This window comes from Artibeus jamaicensis, unplaced genomic scaffold, assembly GCF_021234435.1.
Source record: "Artibeus jamaicensis isolate MK-2021 breed Jamaican fruit bat unplaced genomic scaffold, CSHL_Jam_final contig_233, whole genome shotgun sequence".
NCBI classification, from domain to species: domain Eukaryota; kingdom Metazoa; phylum Chordata; class Mammalia; order Chiroptera; family Phyllostomidae; genus Artibeus; species Artibeus jamaicensis.
The window spans coordinates 27,693,909-27,713,863 of NW_026521486.1; the positions used below are offsets into that span (position 1 = coordinate 27,693,909).

The window sequence follows — 19,955 nt, forward strand, 5'->3', positions numbered from 1 at the left end:
GTGTAGGATGTTAAGTCCTTATCAAATACATGGCTGAAAAATATTTTCTCCTACCGCTTAGGGCTTAGGTTGACTTTGCATTTCGTTGTTTTCCTTGCTGTGAGGAAGTGTTTTAGTTTGATGTAGTCTCAGTTGCTTATTTTTACTTTTGTTGTTTATACTTTTGGTGCTGTACCCCCCAAAAAAATGTTACCAAGGAGCTCTTCCCTTATATTTTCCTTAAGTGTTTTATGTTTTCAGATCTTCCTAAAAAGTCTTTAATCCACCTCAAGTTGATTTTTGAAAGTGGTATATGAGGGTCTAATGTCATTCTTTTGCATGTGGACATCTAGTTTTCCCAACCATAGAAAAAAACTATCCTTTTCCCATTGAGTATTCTTGGTTCCCTTGTCAAATATTAGTTGACTGTATTTTCATGAGTTTATTTCTGGGCTCTCAATTCTGTTTCATTGTCTATGTCTCTTTTTATGCCAGAACCACAGTTTTGATTACTGTGGCTTTGTAATCATTTGAAGTCAGGAAATATGATGCTTCTAGCTTGTCCTTCTCTCTGAGGATTGCTTTAGCTTTCCTGATCTTTGTGGTTCGATACAAATTTTAAGATTGTTTTTCATTTTTCTGTGAAAAATGCTGCCAGAATTTTGATAGAGACTGCACTGAATCTATAAATTGTTTTGGGTAATAAGGGAATTTTAACAATATTAATTCTTCTAATCCAAGAACACAGGATTTCTTTTCACTTATAGCTTCTTCAATCTCCTTCATCAATGTCTCACAATTTTCAGTGTACAGGTCATTCCAAATTATCATATGCGCTGGGACAAAGTCAAAGGAGCTTGTGCAACATTCAGGTATACTCAGAAATACAGCGCTGGAGCTCAGGAGAAAAGCAGCATCAGCTGTAGATACAGAATGGAGAATCAATGTCTAATTAAAACAATGTGAGTGCTTCAAGTCGCCTTGGAAGATAATAACACATAAAATGAAATGAAGCCTGAGAAAAGAATTGTAGAAAATTCAGAAACATCTCAACTTGAGAGTGTTCAGATTATGAACAAAACCAAGAATTGAGGCTCCTCCAAAAATAATGCACTGACTCTCCTGCTACCAAAAGATGGTGCTAGAACTTGAGAAGATCACTTTGGAACACCTTTTAGATATCTATACAGCTCCAAAGAGCAGCACTTCCAAACTAACTTCTAAGTGCAGATGGATAACAAACACAGGATGCAAACCAAGAAAGGATAGCACTATGAGAGCCAAAGGAAGACAGCATTCTTTAAAAAAAAAAAAAGTGGCCATTAAAAACATGCATCCATTTAGCAAACAGACAATCCACACAGCACTGGAGACTCTAGGTGATAAACACTCAACAGTGAACAAAACACAATCCATGTCCTCTAACAGCTGACAAGTAAATGCTCCAAAAGAAAAAAAACATCTTTCCTTCTTTTGGCTTTCCAGCTTACAGATCCTAGAGAAGCTCAGCACTTCAGTTGGTTGACAAATGCAGGGCAAGTGAGGAAAGAGAAACAGGTAGAAGATTCTGGTGAAGATTCTTAGCTGGTAACAAGACAGAAATAAGTCAGCAGCAAGAAGACATTAAGAGAACAGACCCTGGATGTGCATAATCCCACACCAAGAAACACAGGAACTACAGGAGCGTACTATATAAACGCTCGGACATAGACATGTACATGCAAGAGAGAGAAGAACATTTTAAACTGACTCCAAAATACACCGTATGAGACAGAAACCTCAATTATTAAAATTACACTTCAATGTTACTGATTTTTATAATCGATGATTCTCTGACTTCAATTTGGTTTAAGTAAAAGTTGAAACTTAGAAGGCAATTATGAGGCCAAAGAACTTCCATCATCCTCAGAGGAAGGAAGAAAATGAATGAGATACCTTGATGCAGTTTGGTATTTAACATATGCATGGGACTAATTACCTATTAAAGGGAGAGGCATAAAATATTTTAGAACTGGATTTATGAGCCCCTTCGGGAAATGCTGGAGAGGTAAGAAAGTGTTGGGGGTGGGAGCAGACACATAATGTGGTAGAAGCAAGTAAGTAGCCTATTACAAGTCCTTATTAGAAAGAGTGTGATTTACGTCTAGCTCACAGAAGTCTGTATCAGTTTAATTACTGCAGGAAACAATCTCGGTATAACACAATTCAACATACAGTATGAACCACATGCAAAAGTTTCTATCCATGTACAGCTAGCGTCTATAGAGGCAAAATGGCAATAAGAAGTCAGTGTACGACCAAACAAAACTGCTTTATACTAGTAGCTAAAAATTCTCATTTTTGCAGTAACAATTTGTAAAATTTATAAGAGGCTGAAATCTTATGTGACTTTAATAAATATAACCAACTACATGTATTCATAAATATTTGCTTAGTGAGAGAAAAACAGCCTCATCTTACCTGGATAGTAGAAGAACTGCCACCAGAAATGCATGAACTAACTAACTGCAGAACAAAGCACAGAAACAATTCTACCATTGCTTACCAATATATTCACATACTACTTTTTTCTTTAAAATTAACATTTTTTAAAAAGACGGCCACTAAAGATGTAGTGAGAGTCACTACATCTTTAAAAAAGTCTTCAAAAATAATCTTCAGTATGCCCTCAATTTGTTTAATCAGATCATCTGGTAAATATCTGTTTGAAGCAACTGCCAAAATGAGGAAATAATAAACTAAGTAATTAAGCTTTCTTTTAGAACAAAAGTGCTTCTATGTTATGGATTTGGCAAAACTGCAGAAATGGATTTATGTATCTACCCCTCCCTCGTTCTCTCTCCAACACCCCAACTTGTATACAAGCCTAGTGCTATTTAAGCTAACAGCAAACAGCTATAATTCTCTAGTTAAGTAGACACAGCTTGGAAATTTAGGTCACAAGCCTGTCACTGAGGCTTCAAATCATCTGTCTGGCGAGTGTGTATGACTTTCTCCTCCCTGTGGTCCTGTTATACACTGTCCAACGGGCAAGATACGGGAAAGGTTATCAGGGCTTTCTATAAGACCTACAAAAATATTTGATCCAAATCACTAAAAATGTGGGAAAATTAGGCACATTAATCCTTCTACAGTCAACAAGTAATCAATGATTTGATAAATATTAATTCAGAACCTTCTTTGTGCAGAGTAATTTTTTTAGTTCAGTGCCAATCATGGTGCTAGCCATACATGCTTACGATTTAAAAGCAATTCTTGATTATGTTTCCAAACAATCAAGTTCTTAGCAATGCAAATGAAGAAGTTTTTTGAAACAGATAGTAATAAATCTTTCATTCATAGTAGATAACCAGAAACACATGAGCCAAATACATTGCGGGGGTCATTTCAATGGTATGTAATCTGAGAGGTGTGTTAGAAAGCATTTGGCCCACTAAGGGCGGAGTCCTCCACATTTTTCTTTCTTGTAAGTACAGTACAACGCGGTGTTGCGTCACATGCAGTCTTAAAGTTACCCACATTCCAAACTCAAGATGAGAGGTATTTCCCCAGCTCTACAGTAACACTTTACAAACATCCTGAGGGTTCGGTATGACCTTCTTTCCTCAATTCCCAGTCTGATGTGATCTTAAATTGACCTTAATAGTCAAAAACCTTTCTTCTTTGTCAAGATTTTATTTATCTTTAGAGAGGGGATGGGAGGGAGAAAGAGAGGGAAAGGAACATTGATGTTAGAGAGAAACTGTGATCAGTTGCCTCTTGCACACCGCCCACCCAGGGACCTGGCCCACAACCCAAGTATATGCCTGACTGGGAATCGAACTGGTGACCTTTTGGTTTGCGGGAGGATGCCCAACGAGTGAGGGCACACCAGTCAGGGCAACAGTCAAAAATCTTTCAAAGGGAGTACTGGTAAACTATAATTTTTCCCGAAGCTGGTCATACATAACAATTGTTCCTTTGCAGAATTATTGTATAATTTGGAAACTAACTTATAAAAATCCACACAATCAATACATGTAAAAAATTATTAATATAATACAAAATGTGAATATCTTCACTCTTTTAGGAATTAAAGAGAAGGAAGGAGGGAGAAGAGGAGGGAGGAAGAGAAGGAGGGAGAGGCCGAAAGGTTATTCTTTATTTTACACATTTTAGATCGTTTACCTAAAATTTATGCTTCTTCTATACTTCTTTTCATTGAGGTTTCTGCCACTGTACACTCAGTAAAGACAGGAATCTTGTCTGTCTTGTTAATTTTAGTATCTTCATTATTTAGTACTATGTCTAGCACTGAATAGGCACTTATTTAATACTTCTTTATTGAGAAACAAATTTCACCAAATAAAAAAAGTATTTTCTATTAAATAAAGCTGTACATATCCAGGACTGTTAGATCGAGGAATGAGAGTGGGCTGAATAACGCAAAGGGCCTGCTATCGGTTGAGCCAAAGCCCTAATCTCACACAGTTATCTCACATCACAAGAAGGATCACTGGATAAAGCTGAAACGGACCAAACGAGATCTGTCACCATGAAAACAAAGCACACCTTCACACACAGCAGACAGTTCAATGTGTATTTTATTGTATTCACATGCATTAGTTTACACATACCTCTTCCACAGTTTTTGTTTTCAAAAAATTTTACCCAAGAATTACCCATTCCAGCCACTGGTATGGTTGACAGCAATAATAAAAATTTAGTAAGAGTATAAAAAACACCGTTGGCTGAATTAGTTTCTTTGTTTGGGGGATAGTTGTTTTTTTTTTTTTGCTTTTTTTAAAAGTTATTTTATTGTTGTTCATTTACAGTTGTCTGCATTTTCCCCCACTCTCCCCACCCCAGCCAAACCCACCTCCCTCCCTTGCTTCCAGGCACCCCCTTGGTTTTGTTCATGTGTCCTTTAGTTTTCAGGAACATCTTTGGTCCTTTTAAAATTTAGCCATGTTCTCAGATCAACCCCTTGCAAAAATCTACAGACTCCTGTCCTCCTCTGGATGAGAAAAAACACAGCATGCTTGGATCAGCTACCTAATATAAAATGCTTCTCCCCAAATTCACATCTGCTTTCTCAAACATGCAACTATATCGGCCACCATGGAGAGCAAGCATTTGTTTCACCAAATGTCTAAAATTCCACTAATGTCCACATTACAGTAATGAAATCAACGTTAGCTAGAAAGACCTGGCTTGGGGTGAACCATGGGGAAAAAGGTGGGACAACTATGACTGAATAATAACAAAAAAGTAAAAGATGTATTCCAGTTAAAGTTAATCACGGTTAATGTACTTACTCTGGACAAACCTAGATTTCATTATCTTCATAATGAGGCTTTTCTACTTCCACAATGATTTACTTACTACCCAAATAAACTGAAGGTGAGGAGAGAGCTTCAATCGCGCCTTTGATTCACACCCTCCAGCAGCCTCAACTGAACGTGCACTGTCACAACCACCGTGAATGCCTCTTTTACTCCGACTTCGCGCTCCAGGACTGAGGTCTCACCAGGTGGTAGAAAAGAGAACAGTGACTGGGAAGATAGAGAAGTTATGAAAGATACAGTTTTAACTGAAGTTGTGTGAGGACTGAAAACAGCTGTCAGACACTGGGGCTAGAGGACGGGGTACAGCAGCAGGGAGGAGAGAGGCAGGAGGGAGGAGGGGGCCGGGAGAAAACCCACACCATCACTTAATCTGCTTCACATTTTTTATGAGACGACTTTCTACATGAGACCAGGGAAGCAGCGAGTCTTAACGCAGTGTGCAAAAATGTGAAATACAGCTGAGTAAAAATCGGTCTTAAACATTTTGTTCCTAGACTTTGTGTAAAAACATAAGAAAATTAAAATAACATGAAAAGTTGATATTATAAATACTTTATTCTATAATTCAACAAAGATAGCAAATATACTAATAAACATAAAGTATAAAACTGATATTTTTTATAGTCTGTATACATTGTTGTTTCGGTTTTGGCTATCATGGATTATTCACTTTAAAACAGAAGATGAGATTTTAAGCATATCTGTGAATTAATGCACATTAAAATCTTTATAAGGTATTTTCTGATAATTAAAAACACTGTCTTTAACATTCATTCTTCAGGCATAACACATTAATTCTACATCTTTACATGCATGGATATCACGTGAATAATGTTACCAGATTTGGCCCAATGACTAGATTTTTATCACAGAAAGAATTCCGTTGCTTTTAAATTATTCACAACCTAACAAGGTCCCACAAAAGAGCTAAATAAAAGAACTATTAACAAAATTAATGTCGTCCCTAGACTAACAGGATCCTGATATGTAAAAAGCATTTCAGCCTCAATGTGGTACACAGTACTGAAAATAAACATACTATACATCAGAAGTTCTGGTACTGTAGGTAAACAGACTAGAATAATAAGAGAACTCAACCTTAAGATGAGATTTCTAAATGAAAGAGTTAATATTGTTAAACCTCAATATACAGTTAGTCATAAAACACTTAAAAGTTTTGAACACACACTGGAAGGGGTCTGTTTATTATGTAAGTAATTGGAGATTACTCACACATACAAAAGCACAAACGAACTGAGCGTGCTGATATGGGCGGTGGGGTGGACACATAATAACGTTCTACTTTCTTCCATTTATGAAAGTTAAATGTATCTTCCCTCTCTACCACAAGTATATCTTTCTTCACATCTAAAACTGTCTTACTCTCTCATGCCTAAAATTAAAACCATCTTATTGTCTCCATATCTAAAATTACTATATAATTTCAAATGTAAAAATTAATGTAGAATGCTAAATAAATTGTATTCAGTGTCTTTTGAAAAGTGACAAATTTCACTTCTCTTTAGAGAATTGTTTTGCCACTTATATTTTATTATAAACATTTTACTTTCTAGAAAAAAATAGAAACAATACGACAAAACATTAGAAATATTAATCAACAGAAAGAAGTTACAATGTTTAATTATCTCAAATATTTCAGATAATGGAAACATTCTATTATGGTACTAAATCAATAAATATATCAAAATATATCAATAACACACATGTATTTCTAGAATAAGAAATAATATTTTAACAGAGGTAAGAGTCTAATCGTGCTAAAAAATCTTCTAAATAAAATTCACATATCAATAGCCTTCAATAAAAAACATTAAAAATATTTTCTAAGTTTAAAATATTTTTCCTTCTATAAATCTTCATTCTTCTCTATTCTTTTCTGTTCTTTCTTCTCCCCTTCTATTAAAAACACAACTTTTCAACTACAGTGTCTGACCTCTTATCAAGCACATAATTGATTCACTAACAAATTATTTTAGCACATTCCCAAGTATTAAGTTGTGGGGTATGATCAGAAATTGCTTGTGGTTCTTAGAATTCTGAATAGGTTAATACAGAAGTAGATAATAACTTTGTGGAATGTGACATTCTGATTGGTGCTACGCTACTGAGTATGAGCATGGTTTGAGACAAGACCTCTGATTTCACCCAAAGACACACACGTCCTTTTCCTTAAGAAACTCACTTGAGAATCACAGGACTGAAAAGGAATACAAGAATGTATCTACTCTAAAAGGACTATGTTCAGAAAGCCATAATATAATATTAGAAGAGAAGATTCGTGCAATTCTTGAAACAGGTTTGGTGTCTTTATTCTCTCCTACTAAAACAAGAAAACTAGCTGGCTCGTCAGTTCTTTCTCGTAATCCTACTGTAGGCTCTGTGTGCAGGAAAGTGAAGGATTTCCCACCACTCCCATCATGCCCACACATTCTGCACATGTCAAATACAGTCAGTCGTACTTTTGGCCTGGGCCTCAAAAACTCAGCCTATAAAACAACTGTCACAACCCACAGTAAAGGCTTTTCTTTTTTTAAAAATAATTTTAAAATTTTAAATTATGGTTGATATGCAGTATGGTATAGTTTAAGGTATACAACACAGTGATTAGATATTTATACAACGTACAATGTGAACCCAGCACCACTTGATAAGTCCAGCACCACCTGACACCACACAGTTGTTACAGTATTACTGACTATATTCTCTGTACTGTACCTTACATCTCACTGTGAATATTTTTTAACTGCCAATTCTATTTCTTCACCCCTCATCTTTCCCCCCTAACTTTCCCTCTGCCCCTCTGGCACCTATTAATTTGTTCTCTATATGCTGGAGTTTCTCTATTGTTTCTCTGTTGTTTATTTGGAGGGATTTTGTGTGTTTTTCCAGACTCCTCATATAAGTGAAATCAGTAAAGGCTTTTCTGACTCCCTCGGCCACCGTGAGCCTCTCCTTTCATCTATGTGCTGGGATATTTTTTTTTCTTTTAACCTACCCTTCAACAACTTCGTCAAGTGGGCACTCTTAGAGTTTCCACTTCTTAGATATGAAAACTAAGGCAGATAAGGTGTCTCTGATTTCCAAGTCCATTACTTATTTGTTTAAAATATATGCCCTTTAGTTCCACACTCCATTGAAACACCTGCTCCCGCCAATTCTCTGGGTTTCCTGATGGCAGAATACAGAGATCCCATCTCCTCAGCTTTCTATTCCCAGTGTCTGGCACAGAACAGACACTCAACAAATGTGGGAGGGAAGGAGGGAGGGAGAGAAGAGAGGGGGAAGGGGAAGCAAATGTAATAATGTTCAAACTCCCCTGTGAGGAAAAACTCATCCCCTTCTAAACATCCTAAACATCCATCTGTAACAAGAATGACAGTAGCTACTAATTTCACTCAACATTTTGTAAGCCTGCATCACGTGTGGTGTGCAACACTTCTAGATAACTGAGACTTAGTTCCCTGTCCTCAGGACACTTGTAATTCAGTGGAGGAAAGGGAAAAACAATGAACTAGCATTGCTTGTTTTTCTTTTTCTTAAGCCCCACAATTTCCTCTCTCTAAAGGAACCTCATTCTGTATAAACACATTCCAATACTTCATACCTCAGGGGGATGTAGATCAGTCACCTGAAAAAAAATGGAAAGACCCTCTGGGGATCTCAAAAACACAATCTTCTGACCCATTCTCACTTAGCTCAGTAGTCGTTTAGCTAAGTAGTGCACAGTGTTAAAGAAAAGAATATCAAGGACACCCTCATACTATCCTGGCACTTTTTACTTTACAACACACAGCACAGCCAAGTAAAAAGACCATGGGCTTTGAAGTCAGAAAGATCAGGGTCCCCATCAGGACTGTCCATTTCTCCCCATGTGGGCCACAGACAAGTCACTTTATCTTTCTGAGCCTGTTTCTTACCTGTGATCTGGCAATAAAGAGGCCTGCCTTAAAGAGCTCTTGTAAGAATTAAGAGAGAATGTATGTAAGACTTAAGAGACATAAAACTAGGCACCAGTTTTATTGTGTCAGATCTCTCCAGATGCTTCTGGAAGGCTATTGGCTCTATGTGTAGTATTACAATACAAATACTTCTGGTCCCAACAGCAATAGCATCAAGTGTTTATTAACAGAAAGGTACTTGAAGGAAGCCCACTGCTGCACCAGTAGTGGCCTGGGCAAGACTCAAGACCCTTCTCATATTGTTAAGCGTGAAGTTTCCAGATGGCACATACATCATCTGCTGCTTCTCGGAACGCACACTACGGACCCCTTATTTCAGATCCTCTTTGTGAAAAAGAAAACTTTATGATCTAAAAAAACTGACAAATATTTTTCATATTAACAATTCCATTTTCCACCAAGAAGAATCTGAGTTAATGAGAAAGAGGGAAATGAATTACAGTTGGTACTCAATAGTCACGGGTTCTGCATCCATGGATTCAAACAACAGAGGATCAAAAATACTCAGGGCGGAAAAGGTTAAGTTGCTGCTGATGTGCAGTGTGTCCTTAGACCTAGGACAGTTGCATCTTTACAGGAAGAAAATATTTGTAAAACACATATCCAATAGCATGCTTACAGCAAAAAAGATATAAAGAATTTTTAAAACTCAACAATAAGAAAACAGACAACCCTATTAGGAAGTGGGCAAAAGTTCAGAACAGTCATCTCACCAAAAATATATACATATGGAAAATCAAATACGAGAAGATGCTTGACGTCAAATGTCATTAAGGAATGGCAAATTAAAGCACAAATGAGATATTACTACACAGCTCTTAGAACACACAAAATAAAAACTGAGAGACAACAGTGGGGAGCAACAGGAACTCCATCACACTGCAGTAAGACATAAAGGAACCATGATGCGTGTTGCTAAGTAAAAAAAGACATTCTGACAAGGCTGTAAAATTCCAATGACATAACATCTGGAAAAGACAAAACTATACAGACAGTAAAAAAAAAAAAAAAGCAGTGGTTGCCAGGTGTATAGAGTTAAGGAAATGATAGGTAAGGCACAGGAGGTGTTTAATGTGTTGAAATTATTCTGCACGATACTTTGATATTGTAATGATGAACACATGAAATTATGCATTTGCGAAAATCCACAGAACTTGACAGAACAAAGAGTGAAACTTAATGTATTCAAACCTTGTTTTAAATAATTTAGAAGGTCAGAGGGCCCTAGGATTGAATGCAGGTGGTGACAAAAGGATCCAACTCTATTACACATTTCTGCAGCAACCTCAGGAAAGGGGATGAAAGAAAAAGGAGAGAGACTGAAAGCAAAAGGAACTGCACATAAGCACTGTACTCTAATTCATAAAGTGTTTCCACTCTTTCTAAAGGGAGTGCAGGCTAACCATTTCAATACTGTTATACACATGCAAAGGAATGAACAATTAAGGAAATGGATGGCAAATGGTGGGAGCCAGCTTTCTTCTCACTGTGGGAATTTACAGATAAACAAGGGGAGAAGGCCAGAATGATGTAGGTGATAATGGATTTGGTGGACTAAGAGACATCCATATGAACTCATATTTAGCTCAATAGGATACACATGGTTACATAGAAATATGCACAGATAAGTGTATATACATGGGTTTGTATACACACATGTATTTCTTGCTGAATCAGATGAGAGGAGCTAGAAGCAATAACACCCAGGAGCAGTAAGAACATCTAGAACCTACATCTTAATTCCTCATACACATATCCCAAGGAAATGAACCAGATTCCTTCTGGCTGAATCTAGGACTAGGGCAGGAAATGGAAATATACAAGATGATCCTGGAGCACCTTTCAATGCTAGAAAGTGTGGAAGTGATTTTTCAAAAATAATGGAGCCAACTGAAAAAGCTGGTCATATGATTATAGCTGAAACATTTTGAGCAATACAATAAAGTAGTATTGAATTATAATCCACAGTGATGGATATATATATATATATATATACACACACACACATATATATATATATATCCAGATCCATGTAAGTAAATGACTGAGTACATAAATAAATGGGGAGAAGAGAATTCTGTCATGCAGAAGAATTCCAAATAATTTTATATAGATATTCCACCCATAAGGAGCATAACTCTCCACTCAAGTGTGGGCTGTGCACAGTGACTTCCTTTTAAGAGTACAGCCCGAAAAGAAAGAAGAGAGTAACTTTTCAGTGCAGAAACCTAGCAAACACTACCTTGGCCAGATGATCAAAGTCACTGTCAACAGTGAAAAATCATGTTGACAGCATGTACTCTTTCTATGACGTAATAAAAATAGCATTTTTACCTCTGTGTTCTTCCTCCACAAAACCCAAAACCTCACTCTGATTATGAGAAAAACCTTAGACTAATTCCAATAGAAGGACATTCCAAAATATGCCTAACCAGTACTCCTCACAACTGTGAAGGTCATCAAAAACAAGGAAAGTCTAACAAACTGTCACAGCCAAGAGGAGCTTAATTAGGGAGACCTGGCTACAAAGTGTGATATCCTAGAGGGCAGGATCCTAGAACAGAAAAGGGAATCTAAATAAAGTATAAATTTTAGTTAATAATAATGTACCAATACTGAGTCATTAACTCTAACAAATATCAATGTAAGATGTTAATAGGAGGGGTCACTGGGTAGGGGGATTGATGAGAAATCACTGTACTAACTTTACACTTTTTTCTATAAATACAAAGCTAATCTAAAAATTAGAATGTATTTTTTAAATGTCATTGAAGAATGTATCTAGAAAATACTCAAGATGTTGCAGTGAAGCACTGAAGAACTTCACACTGCATATATTAAACTTCAAATGTTTACGACTATTCTGTTACAGGATTTTTTTTAAGAAAATACTTTTCAATCACTAACAGCTGCAAACAATTTCATGCCGTAATTCCCAGCAGGGGTGTATTATAGCTGAAATACTTTAACTAAAATTCCACTTTTTTCCTTTACGTACCATTGCAGATGTATGAAAGTTTGTAACCTATTAACTTACGTTGTTTTCTGATGATCTAAATGACTATCAAATATGCTTTACAACTCAGAAAGCTAACCTAAATTGTATATAAATCAAATCAGTGCTAAAACACTCATCTAACAAAACGCCAAGCATCTAAAGAGAGACGTGAGAAAAACTACCGTCTTTTATTCTGAATATTATATTTTCTTATATAACCACGGTTCCCTTGAGCTGCTGTAGAATTAATATAGGTGAATGAAGAAAACAGGAGTCAGAAGAGGAAGAAAACAGTGGTGGTGACCACATGTGTAATATAGTGTAAGCAAAAGATAGGACTAGGATTTAAAATGTTATCAAACAGGCTGAAAGGGACCAGAGGGGAGAGGGGAGGGAATTTCAGGGGAAAAGGGGAAGGACTCACAGGAACATGTATAAAGGACACATGGACAAAACTAACAGGGGTGGAAATGGGAGGGAGGTGGGGAGCACTGGCGGGGGTGGGATGGGATTGGAGTAAAAGACAGAAAACTGTACTTGAACAATAATTAAATTAAAAAATAAATTAAAAACAAAAAAGTTATCAAATAAAAACAATGAAAGCAAAGAACATCAAACCTATGTCATAGTATATAAAAGAAAGGGACTGATATCTGAAAAGTATCAGCACAGATTAAAAAATTCACCCTGGCTGGTGTGGCTCAGTAGATTGAGGGTCGGCCCGTGAACCAAAAGATCACGGGTTTGATTCCCCAGTCAGGGAGGGCACAAGCCTGGGTTGCAGGCCAGGTACCCAGTAGGGGGTGCACCAAAGGCAACTACACCCTGATGTTTCTCTCCCTCTTTCTCCCCACCTTCCCCCCTCTTTAAAAATAAATAAATATTTTTTAAAAATTTCAAGCAAAAAAAGAGCTAGAAATAAAAACAAAATGAAATATTTACATTTGGTCAGAAGCATGCAAAGTGTTGAAAATTAGACATTAGATCCCTCATAGGGAACAAGAATAAATCATTTTGAAAAAAAATCACCTTGAGTACAACTTAGAGTATTCCCCACCAAAAGACTGAAAATTACTATATAATGATATTTAGTGATACTGGAAAGTAGAAGGAAAAATATTTCAAAGAGAATGTACCAAATATAGTAAAAAGTGGTATCTCAGTGGATTTAAAAGCAAGTTTTCTTGTTTTCTGCTGTGAAATGAATAACTTGTGGAATTTTTAAAAGTCTTAATCTATGAATTCTGCACTAAAGACATTCTATACAATGTCATTTCATTGGTGATACATTCTAGTCTAGCCTTTACATGACAAGGCTATGAAGTGCATTATTTTTCAAATTATAAGTAAAAGTGTGAACTCATGACCAAAAATATTTCAGACCAGCACATTCAAAACTACAGCAATATGTCCAGAAAACTACAAGTCAAATAGAAAATCTACACTAGGTGAGAGAGGATGATACTGACTTTAATTTCAATGGCCACAGGATCTAAATTACTAGTGTACACTTTCCAAAACCCAAGTCACTGTAGAAGAATGGCATCCTTTCAAGGGAAATAAATTAGAAGCAATACACAACACTGTTGTTTGTCGTTAATGCACATATAAAGAAGCCTTCTGAAAATCCTTTCTCCAATCTCCCCAGAATAACAAAGCCAAAATCAAGCTATTTGCATACATCTGGAACCAAGTTTTATCTGAACTCAAAATATTAGCTATCTCTCTTAGCTGAGGAAAGAACTTAAATCTTTAAAACAAAAGCAATAATGCATTTCATTGAAACATATTTTTGTTCATTTCTTTTTCTTTTTTAAAAAAGAAAATAAAGGAAGATTCTGATTCCTAAAGCTCTACCGCTCTAGACATCTGTGCATTTCGAGTCCTAATACTACAGTGTCCTACCCTCAACAAGATTACAGCAGTGCTCTGGGAAAAGGAGGATTTGAGATACAATGCAGAGGAAGAGAACAATCGATGGAAAGATTCTGCATACAGGTAGTCCTCGAAAGGAAGAAAGCGAGCACAGGAGGAGCGAGCAGGGTCTACGGAGGTGGGGAAATCCACTCCAAAGATATTGACTGACAAAGACACCAGAAAGCCCATCTTCCCAAAAAGTAAAATGATGAGTAAAGCGGAGCAAGCTAAGAAAGGAAAGTCAACAGTAATTAAAAGTGACAACTACTCGATTATAATAAGCTGTATTAATTTGAGGAGCTAGATCCTGGTGAGACCTTGTCCCAAAATGTCAATCTGAAAAGACTCCCATCCGCATTGGAGGGTGGGGAGGGTGGCTCCGAAAACCCCGTCTAATATAAACTGTGAAAAGAACACTGGTTCTGTAGTCGCCCCACCGCTCAGATAAGCGCAGGTGTATCTGCGGAAGCTCAGGTTACCAGGAAATATTACTGGGACACAGTGAATCTTCTCTGCTCACCGTTCCCGGAGGTCCGGGTGCGGCGGGCAGCGCGGGGCAGACGCCCGAGGGTGGGCACCGGCTCCGGGCGCACGGAGCCCCGACGCACGGACACGCACACCTGGCTCCTAACACCAGTTGAAAGCCGGGAAAGTGAATGCAGGCGGACGCGGCGCCTGGCACCGCTCCATGCAAGCACACAAAGGCGGATTTTTGAAATCGAGGGAGAGTCCAAACCGTCGGATCCCGGCGGGCGCCTTTCGCTGAGAAGCTCTTACCTCGGATCCGCCTTCGGGGCGGCGGCTTTCCCTGGAGGCGCCTGGAGCCTAGACGAAGCAGGAGGGGGCCAGCAGAAAGCCTCCGACCTGGACGGCGCCCTCCCGAACCTCACGAGCCGCAGAGCCGCTAAGCCGCTGTCCGCACCCAGCCTCGGAGAAGCGATCGCCCAGACTAGCACAGCGCGGATCTCCCGCTCCCCGACACCGCCTCTCCAGACGCTGCCAGTGAAGTCTGGATCTGCCCGCCCGCTCACCAGCTCTTCGCTAAAGCCGGCCGCGCGCCGCGCATGCCCAGTACCTCTGTGAGGAACGCGCGCGCGCGACCTGGAGCTAACTCCGCTCTCCAGGTCTTGCCTGCAGCCCAGTCGTGGAGTATCTGGTCTACCCTTAGCGCCTCCGGCAAAATAGGCGGGTGAGATATGGTTGGGAGGAAAGTTATCTAGGCACCTAGTAATCAAGGCTGCGAACAAAGCCGGACAGAAGTTGATGGCCGCAGACAGGTTTCCAGAAAGTGCCCTAGCTGGACTGACTAGCAGCTGGGAGACGCAGGTAGAGGTTCGCCCAGGGCAAGGTTCTGGTTCACAACTCCAGTACCCAATCACCTGCCAGCCTTTGTCTGCCTTCTGGAGCCTTCCAACCTAGCTCCTCTTTTGTCCCTTTCCTCTTTCTTGTCTTCTCAACTCCTGCTGTAAACTGATGGTATCAAAGGACCTCTGTTAATACCCTGGGAGTTTCTAAACTGCCTGTCCTTATTAGTTCCAGCCAGCAAGTCCAGACCCGCTTCTCACGCCTGACATGAAAATAATATTTTTCGCTTCGCTCCTGCCAAGAGTTTGATGTGGTTTGTAGTGGTAGCTTCTTTCAGTTAATGCCTCTAGTAACACAACCAAACGGGCAAGCTTCGCCTTCTCCTTGAGTAGCTCACGGAGCCACTAAATGAGAAGACCTTCGTCTGTGAACCTTGCGTTCTCTTCCTCTTCAGAACTCATTTGTCCTAGCTATGCCCCCAACCTGTTCTTTTTAAAAGTCAATTGACTTCCAGAAGTCAACGAAAGAATATAAAGTCAACTTTACTGAAATAGATTGAACCTGATTGCTTTGTGAAGCAAAGAAAAAGGGACTAGGGGAAAGGAGATTTCAGGCCAAGGTGGAAATTAAAACCATTGTGCTAAAAGTTGTAACAGACCTTAAGTCAAGTTCCCTATCTTAAGTAGGAGTCCTCTTTCCAATACTCCCACCACACCACCATCCATTTGAACTTTCCCAATGTTGAGAATCTCTACTATGACCAGTTTATGAATAATCATGATTGTTTATTGAATATTTACCTATGCCAGGAACTAAGCACTTTTTAAAATATTTTATTTATTTTATGTTTTTAGAGAAAGGGGAAGGGAGGGAAACATCAATGTGTGGTTGCCTTTCATGTGGCCCCCACCAGGAACCCGGCCTGCAACCCAGGCATGTGCCCTGACTGGGAATCGAACCAGTGACCCTTTAGTTCACAGTCCACGCTCAATCCACTGAGCCACACCAGCCAAGGCAGGAACTAACCACTTTTTATTTATTATTTCTAATCCTTCAAATGGTAAACTTTATTATACCTATTTAGTACGTTAGGAAAATGAAGCTTGGAAGTTTTATTCCTTTTGCCAAAGCCAATGCTGATGCCAGAATTAAAATCCTGGTCTGCTTAACTCTAAAGCCTATGTCATATGATTGGTGATCATCAAATCAACTTTCCTTAATTTACACAACTAGTACTGGTTCTGCTCCTAGGAACCACATAAAATTAATCTCATTCCTTATAGACATTGCAAGCCTTAAAATACTTGAAGCAAAACATAAAGAATTCTTAAAACTCAAAAGAAAGAAAACAGACAATTCTATTAGAAAATAGGTGAAAGTTCAGAACAGATATCTCACCAAAGAAAATATATTCAATGCATATAGAAAAACAAATATAAAAAGAAACTTGACATCAAATGTCATTAAGGAATAAATTAAAGCAACAATACAATATTATTCCACACCTATTAGAATGCATAAAATTCCAAAAAATGACAATGTCAAATGCTGACAGGGATGAGGAGCAACAGGAACTCTGTCACACTACAATAAGACCTAAATGAACCTTAAATGCGTATCGGTAAGTGAAAGAAGTCAGTCTGACAAAGCTGTATAATTCCAATTATATGATGTCTGGAAAAGACCAAACTACACAGACAGGAACAAAATAAATAAAATTAGAGTTGCTAGTGGTGTAGAGTTAAGAGAATGATAGGTAAAGCACAGGAGATGTTTAATGTGTTGGAATTATTCTGTATGACATTTTGGTATGGTGATGACTTTTTAGATACAATACCAAAGGCATGATCCGTGAAAGAAATAATTGATCAACTGAACTTCATTAAAATTAACAACTTCTGCTCTGTGAAAGACACTGTGAAGAGAATAAAGAGACAAGCCACAGACTGGGAGAAAATACTTGCAAAAGACACATCTGATAAAGGACTGTTCTCCAAAATTTACCAAAAAACACTTGAAACTCAACTTTAAGAAAATAAGCCAATTTAAAAATGGGCCAAAGGTCCTAACAGACTCCTCTCCAACAAAATATACAGATGCCAAATAAACATAAGAAAAGATGTTCCCCATCTTATATCATCTGAGATATACAAATTAAAACAAGAATGAGAAACCACTACACATCTATAAAAACGGCCAAAATTTGGATCAGTTACAACACTAAATTGCCACTGAGGAGGCAGAGCAGCAGGAATTTTCATACATTGTTAGTGGGAAAGCAAAACGGTACAGCCAGTTTGCTAGAGTGTTTGGCAGTTTGTTACAAGACTAAACATACTCTTTTCATACAATTCAAAAATTGTGCTCCCAAAAGACTTGAATACTTACAGTCATACTAAAATCTGCACATGGATGTTTCTAGCAGCATTATTCATAATGGTCAAAGCAACCAGGTTGTCCTTCAGGAGGTGAATGGGTAAATAACTGTGGTATATACAGATAGTGGAATATTACTCAGGGCTGAAAAGAGATGAGCTAGAGTCGTGAAAAGACATGGAGGAACTTTACAGGCATATTTTCATCTGTCAGGCTACATACTGTATGATTCCAACTCTATGACATTCTTTAAAAAGATACAACTATGGAGGCAGTAAAGAGATCAGTGGTTCCTCAAAAGTCTCTGCCATCTTCTCCCAACCCCTTCCAGGTAGAAAGCAGGACTGATCCTGGGCCTGGGTGGGAGGAGAGAACAGCAGGGCAAGTGGGCTCCTTGGGCCAAAGAAGGCTTCCTGAGCTGCTAGTCTCTGAATAGGGACACTGGGCATTCACTATTATGGGAGAGCTTCTGATACTTTCCTCTTCAAATACAAGAATTCCTTTGCTACTTAAAGACTATACTCAGAAAGTCATAATATTAGAAGAAGAGGCTCACGCAATTCTTAAAACAGGTTTGGTATCTTTACTCTCCTACAACGGTATAATGAATACTGTATTGTATTGTTACTTATGAAAATGAAAAACGACTGGTTTTTCATTTCTTCCTAATAATCCTTTAGGCTCTGTATGTGAGGAAGGGCAGAGTTTCCCACCACTCCCATCATACCCACCCATTCCACACACATCAAACACGTTCATCTTCCTGCCTACAATGCACTATAGTTCCAACTCACATTCTCATTCTGGGCCTCAAAAATTCACCTGTAAAACTCAAATGTTATATCCTACAGTGAGATTTTTCTGTCAAGCCTCTCCTTTCAACTCTATGCTGGGATATATTTCTCCAGGTTCCCTGATGGCAGAATACAGAGATCCCATCTCCTCAGCTTTCTATTCCCAGTGTCTGGCACAGAACAGACACTCAACAAATGTGGGAGGGAAGGAGGGAGGGAGAGAAGGAAGGGGGAAGGGGAAGCAAATGTAATAATGTTCAAACTCCCCTGTGAGGAAAAACTCATCCCCTTCTAAACATCCTAAACATCCATCTGTAACAAGAATGACAGTAGCTACTAATTTCACTCAACATTTTGTAAGCTTGCATCACGTGTGGTGTGCAACACTTCTAGATAACTGAGACTTAGTTCCCTGTCCTCAGGACACTTGTAATTCAGTGGAGGAAAGGGAAAAACAATGAACTAGCATTGCTTGTTTTTCTTTTTCTTAAGCCCCACAATTTCCTCTCTCTAAAGGAACCTCATTCTGTATAAACACATTCCAATACTTCATACCTCAGGGGGGATGTAGATCAGTCACCTGAAAAAAAATGGAAAGACCCTCTGGGGATCTCAAAAACACAATCTTCTGACCCATTCTCACTTAGCTCAGTAGTCGTTTAGCTAAGTAATGCACAGTGTTAAAGAAAAGAATATCAAGGACACCCTCATACTATCCTGGCACTTTTTACAAGACACAGCATAGCCAAGTAAAAAGACCATGGGCTTTGAAGTCAGAAAGATTAGGGTCCCCATCAGGACTGTCCATTTCTCCCCATGTGGGCCACAGACAAGTCACTTTATCTTTCTGAGCCTGTTTCTTACCTGTGATCTGGCAATAAAGAGGCCTGCCTTAAAGAGCTCTTGTAAGAATTAAGAGAGAATGTATGTAAGACTTAAGAGACATAAAACTAGGCGCCAGTTTTATTGTGTCAGATCTCTCCAGATGCTTCTGGAAGGCTATTGGCTCTATGTGTAGTATTACAATACAAATACTTCTGGTCCCAACAGCAATAGCACCAGGTGTTTATTAACAGAAAGGTACTTGAAGGAAGCCCACTGCTGCACCAGTAGTGGCCTAGGCAAGGCTCAAGACCCTCCTCATATTGTTAAGCGTCAAGTTTCCAGATGGCACATACATCATCTGCTGCTTCTCAGAATGCACACTACGGACCCCTTATTTCAGATCCTCTTTGTGAAAAAGAAAACTTTATGATCTAAAAAAACTGACAAATATTTT

The 19,955-nt window shown here is 38.5% G+C and overlaps 1 protein-coding gene across 3 annotated transcripts in view; it reads right to left on the bottom strand.

Annotated features, from left to right (window-relative positions):
- EPS8 (epidermal growth factor receptor pathway substrate 8) overlaps positions 1 to 15,239 on the bottom strand; it is a 170,444-nt gene extending 155,205 nt beyond the window's left edge. The window contains exon 1 of one of the 3 annotated variants that reach the window (XM_053661552.1): positions 14,979 to 15,239. The gene's annotated coding sequence lies outside the window, so the exon portion shown is untranslated. The remainder of the gene's footprint in view (positions 1 to 14,978) is intronic. The other 2 variants (XM_053661547.1, XM_053661553.1) reach the window with 2 other exon arrangements.
- Positions 15,240 to 19,955: the final 4,716 nt, after the last annotated feature.